Below are 6,501 nucleotides of genomic sequence, written 5' to 3' on the forward strand. Positions count from 1 at the left end.
TTTGATTCCGGTCCAGGGCACGTACCTCAATTGCAGGCTTGGTCCCTGGCCCTGGGCATGTGGGGGAGGCAACCAATCAATATCTCTCTCTCACATGGATGTTTCTCTCTCCTTCCCTTCCACTGTCTCTAAAAAACAATGGCTCAGGTGAGGATTAACAAAAAGAAGAAGAGGAAGAAGAAGAAGAAGAGGGAGGAGGAGGAGGAGAGAAAGAAGAAGAATTTCTTACCCTTAGAGACAGCATGGAGGGACCTAGAGAGTATTACAGTAAGCAAAGTAAGCCAATCAGAGAAAGACAACTGTCACATGATCTCACTGTTATGTGGAATCTAATGAACAAAATAAATCCATGAACAAACTAGATCCACAGCATGCAATACACTAATTTTGAAAGGGGGGGGGGGGGGGATTAACCAAAGAATTCTAACATCTCTTCTTGATTCTTTTTTAGAATTTCTATTTCTCTGCTTACATTACCTATCTGTTATTGCATATTGTCTACTTTTTCCATTAACGCTCTTAGCATATTAATGATAGTTGTTTTAAATTCCTAGACTAATAATTCTAACATCCTTGCAGAACATGCTGTACTGGGTAAAGAAACCTGGTACTGGTTCCCATGGAAGTTTATACTTATGAGTTTCTGCTCCTAAATCGTGATTCTCTGATTCCACCTATTTAACTCTCCAATTTGGGAAGCAGCAGTTTATCCTGTGATCTCAATTTTCTGATGGCTCTAAGAAAAGCTGTTGATATTCAATTTGTTCAGCTTTTACTTGTTAGAATGGAATAATGACCTCCAAGGTCCTTACATGCTGGAATGGAAACTAAAAGTCCCTCGAGTATTCTTCAAGTGGAGAAGGATGAGCCCTATGGTAGATGTATACAATGGAAGATAACTCACCACATGGATGAATCTCAAATACACTATGCTAAGTGACAGAAACTGGTTCAAAGGGCTGGACACTGTGTGATTCCATTTACATAACATTCTGGAAAAGGCAAAACTATAGGGTTAGAGTACAGATCAGTGGTTAACAGTGGTTAGGGATTGGAGTGGATTTGACTACAAAGGGTTAATACAAAGTAATTTGGAGAAGACGGTGGAATTGTTCTGTATCTTGATTGTGGTGGTGGTTATGTGAGTTCATGCATTTCTCAGAATTCATAAAACTGTACATAAAAAGTACATAAACTTAAAAAATTAATTGCCATTATAACATCTCATCTGAGTTGTTTGCAAACTCTGCTTGAAGATTTTCTGTGATGGGGAATTAATCTTTTCAGAGGCCACTGGTCCTATGAATACAAAGCTTCCCCATGCTGTGAACGGGTTACAGGTTACCATGATATTAAACATCTCAGCCCTCAGGCAGTCAGGAGTCATTGGACCAATCTTTTCCACAGTGAGCTCTATGAATTCTGTAATTTTTCTCTTATTGCCACAAAGTGAAAAGGGATTCTCTATGTTACTAGATAGCTCAAAGATTTTCTTCTACATTGAAACAATATCAGCCCATCTGCAGCGACAACCCTCATTGGTCCGAGGTTTTCCCTTTCTTGGAACCAATTTTCTCGCTCCTTATATATATAACAGTTCATCAGATATTTGGAGATTTGCTACACATTTTCATATTCCCACCATCACCAATTTTTCTCTGAGTAAATGTGCCTGGTTCCTTGGGCTATTCCTCGTATGGCATGTTTTTATGATTCATTTCCCAGAACAGGATCTTCATTGTCAATATTCCTTCCCAATTTCCCAAATAAAACATGATGTTTAAGTTTCAATTAGCATAGGATCTATAAGGAAAAATTTTTGTTTATTGAAATCAGTCCCATGATATCTGCCTTCACACACACAGCAGAGAAGGCATAATGCAATCTTCCTTTGCAGACTGAAAAAATTACAGGGTCTCATGACTATCAAGTTTTGTAATCTAACTGCACTGGCTCTATAGCCTCTGAGAGTTCTTGCAACACTTTCAAATTCTAGTATTTCGGGAGAACTCACTAGAAGGAATTCACATACTTAAAACATCACCAAACAAGTCAACAATAACTGTAACACAACCACCAATACCATCTTCAGCATCTATAAAAGGATCCACATCTATAAAAATATCCACAGCTGTCATACCATATACTTGGCCACCCTCCACCACTATGGCATTCTATTGCTAGAGCTCCTTACTACACTGACCACTTAAACACTCATGAGGCAAGATCCTCCCATCTTCCAGTAAACAGGAGACCTTTCTTAGGTTCCAGCTAATCCTCTCAGGAAATTGTTTTTCAGTCACAAAGCATCTTGCCATCTACTTAGTTCACATTCCAGTAGACAGACATTGCCATCATAATATGTACACTCAGCAAGAAATAAATTTTTTATCTCCTGCAGGTTTATGGAACATTAGTTGGAATCCCTTGGTCTATGACTTCAGATGTAGCAAAAGTAGTTTTAACAAACTAGATTACAAAAAAAGGAAAAGAAATTGGGTTGAAGTCTGCCAACCCAAGACATCCCCTCAATGGATATTTGAAACACACGTTGCAAGTTATAACTCCGATTTGACCACAGATGGTTTTTCTAACTTCTATTTCTATTAATTCCTGGGTCAAGGAAATACAAATGGAACAAAACCTATTTCTACAGGCTAGAAAGAAATGTCTGGATAAGTGGAATTTCTGCTAAAGCAATTCAAAAGTAGAATTTTGCTTGAATGGGTCTATTAAAAATGAGAACAGCTCTGCAAAAAGACACTGACAAAAGAATGAGAAGGCAAACCACAGCTTGGGAGAAATTATTTGTAAAAGGCATTTGATAAAGGACTGTTATCTAAAATATACAAAGAACTCTTAAACTCAACAATAAGAAAATAAACAACTCAATTTAAAAAATGGGCAAGCCCTGGCTGGTGTGGCTAAGTTGGTTGGGCATCGTCCTGTGCACTGAAAGGTCACTGGTTCGATTCCCAGGCAGGGTTGCAGGCTTGATCCCCAGTAGGGGGCATGTAGGAGTCAGCCGATCCATCTCTCTCCATCTCTCTCTCTCTCTCCCTCCCTCCCTCCCTCCTTCCCTCCCTCCCTTCCTCTTTCTTTAAAATTAGTAAAAACATTTTTTAATGGGAAAAAGTCCTGAAAAGACACCTCATCAAAGAAGATACACAGAAGGCAAATATCACATTAAAAGATGTTCAATATATATGTCATTAGGGAACTGAAAAGTAAAACAATGAGATACCATTACACACCTTTTGCTACCAGGAATGTGGAGCAATAGGAATTCTCATTCATTGCTGGTGGGAATACAAAATGGTACAGCCACTTTGCAAATCAGTTTGGTGGTTTTTTACAAAACTAAACATGCTGCTACCAAACAATACAGTAATTCCACTCTTAGTATCCACCCAAAGGAGTTAAAAACGTATGTTCACACAAAAACCTATACACAGATGTTTATTGAAGTTTTATTCATAACTGCCAAAGCTTGGAAGCAACCAAGATGTCCTTCATGGTTCACTTAGTTTTAGATAAGTAACTAAATTGCAGTACATCCAGACAATGGAATATTATTCAGCAGTAAAAAGAAATCACCTATCAAGCTATGAAAAGAAATGAAAGAACCTCAAATGCATAGTATTAAGTGAAAGAAGCCAATCAGAAAAGGCTACATACTATATGATTCTAACTATATGACATTCTGGAAAAGGCAAAACTATGGGTACAATAAAAAGATCCATTTTTCAGAGGTTAGGAGGGAAGAAGGGGTGGATAGAGCACAGAGGATGTTTAGAGCATTGAAACTATTCTGTATGATACTATCATTGTCGATACATATCATTATACATTTGTCAAGATTCATAGAATATATGCATAGCCCATGGACACAGACAACAGTGTGATGAAGGCTGGGCCCAGCGGGTGGAAGGAGGGGCTGGGTAGAGATGAGTGAGGGGGGGGGGAGGATGTGGGACATCTGTAATACTGTCAACAATAATAATAAAAAAAGCCATCAAGAGTGAGCGAGCCCTGATGTAAACTATGGAATTTAGATGATAATGAGGTATCCGTGGAGGCTCAGTGATTGAATGTGCCACTCCGGTACAGGAAACTGATACTGGGGGAGGCTGTTGCATGTGAGGGCAGAGGGTGTAGAGGGTGTATGCAAACTCTCTGTACCTCCCACTCAATGTTGCTGTGAACCTGAAATTGCTCTAAAAAAAAATAAAGCTTTTTCAATGGATAAAACAGCATTTCAGAATATTGGGGGGGGGGGGGGGGTGCTTTCTTGTTATGCAAAAGGAAAATGCCACAGCACTCAGCAAGAGCCAGTGACACAGGGACACAGGTCCACTCACCGTCTTGAAGATTCCATTCCCAATTTTCTCTGTACCTGTGACATATTGTAAGAATGCCTTCCCTAACATCCTGAGCTTAAAACTCAACATCCAAGCACCTCTCCTTCCTCTCCAAACTGTTTTCATGTATGACCTTTCCACTTTATTCTCTCCTTTATCTTTATGAACCCAACAGAGCAACTATTATTTCTGAGGTTATTGCCTTGCCTAATGTATAGCCTTTCAATTTTAAAGGGACAGAGCCCTGATGTTTTGATAGTAAGGAGTTTTTTGTCAGCTCTTTTGTTTGTTTGTTTCCTTCTCTAATGAACTCTAACTTCATAAAATATTTTGTACTTTTTCTAATACTCAGATTTTATGTAGTGGGGCCACGGTAGGACAAAGGTGTTTTTATGACAAGATAGAATGTCTGCTCTTATTACTAAGGGGTCATCACACGCAAAGAAAAATAAAGACTTAGCTTTTCTAACTAGAAAAGAAGAATCATCAAATTTTAGAATTAGAAGACAACTTAAAAGTCATTTTACCCAGCATGAATGTTTGTAAATAATGAATCAGAAAGGGGAGCCGACTTGTCAAAGGTACACAGCTAAGCTAATAACAGAGCTAAGACTAGAAACCCGTATCTGTCCATTCCAACCCATTCCAACTCTTTCCACTTTAGCCACAGCACAGACTTTTTGGGAGAGCCAATAAAAGTCTTCCAACTGTTCTAAAAATGTATCCAATTCTTTAACAGTTTAGGTAGAGTGACTATATGCTTAAATAATTTCTTCTTGCTAAGTCTGTGCTTTCTCTTTTGCTGATTAACTCAGATCTCGTAGGAATTTAATATATCAAGACCTCTCAGTAATATGAATAAATTTAACCCCAAATTTTCAGCTTGCCTAACCAGGTGCCAACTCCAAGAACAAAGATAATCCAGGTGCTCTCTGTTTCCTAAGCGTTCACCATCTCATGAGCCAAAATAACATGTGAACGAGCCACAGTTCCTTGTGATGAGAAGTGTGAAGGTAGTGTTTGGGGGCCTGGCACAGAGAGTGGCACATTCTACCTGGTGGGGGTGGGGGTGGAGGTCTGCACTGAAGAGGCAGCATCTGAGCTGCTCATGGGAGGATGAAGAAGATTCCACCAGAGGGGGCTGGTTCAGGAGGCAAAGGACATTCCAGGCAGAGGATGGATCATGAGCAAAGCAGAGAGGCATGAAACTACTCGCTATTTTTAGAGAACAGTGATTAGACTGGAGAGGCTGAAAGATAGGATAAGGGAAAGTGGGGTGGTGGGAGAAAACATTGGAAAGTTAATTTGGGGCAAGATGAAGAAAATTGAACACCAAGTGAAAGGTTTTTTGTTTTTAATCCTCATCCAAAGATACGTTTTTATTGATTTGAGAGAGAGAGAGAGAGAGAGAGAGAGAGAGAGAGAGAAGGAGAGAGAGAAACATAGATATGAAGAGAAAAACATTGATCAGTTGGTTGCTCCTACAACCTTTTGGTATACAGGATGATGATCCAAGCAACTGAACCATGACAGCCTGGCCTGTATCAAAGATTTTTAATCTGATCTTATAGTAATGGGGTGTCAACAGTGCTCTTCAAGCTGAAGGGTGCCATCATCAGACCTGTGTTTGGAAAGAGGGCTCTGGTAGCAGCGTGAGACATGGAGAGAGGTGGGGAAAACTGAACGGGAGGCTTCAGAAAACATCTAGGCAGATATTCGAACCAGAGCAATAAGAGGAGCAGGGCTAAAGAGGAGGGCTGGATTCAAAGAACTGTTGAAGTATCTGTTGCTGACACAGGTGGACTGTCATGGACTCTACTCAACTCATGGAAATATCTTCTAAGAAAACAATCTCATTGATCCACTTCTGAACCTCTGTGAGTTCATTGCATTTGCCAATTTGCTGGCCTTGCACGGGTCAGGGGGTTTGAACTGCTTCGGGCTTCTCCTAGACTAGAGGCTTTGTACTGGCTGCATAACAAATGTAGGAACAGCTTCTACTGAACCCATGGGACCACCGATGTAAAGCTCTGCCGATCTCTCAGTGCAAGATGAACTTTGGCTATGGAGGTGCTCAGACCTACAGTGGTTCTGGGATCTACACTGTCCTCTCTCCTGACGCCAACCAGATGTGTTAGAA

Source organism: Myotis yumanensis, unplaced genomic scaffold, assembly GCF_028538775.1.
Source record: "Myotis yumanensis isolate MYYU_CA2020_CCGP unplaced genomic scaffold, mMyoYum1.0.hap1 SCAF_10, whole genome shotgun sequence".
In the NCBI taxonomy this organism is placed as follows: Eukaryota; Metazoa; Chordata; class Mammalia; order Chiroptera; family Vespertilionidae; genus Myotis; species Myotis yumanensis.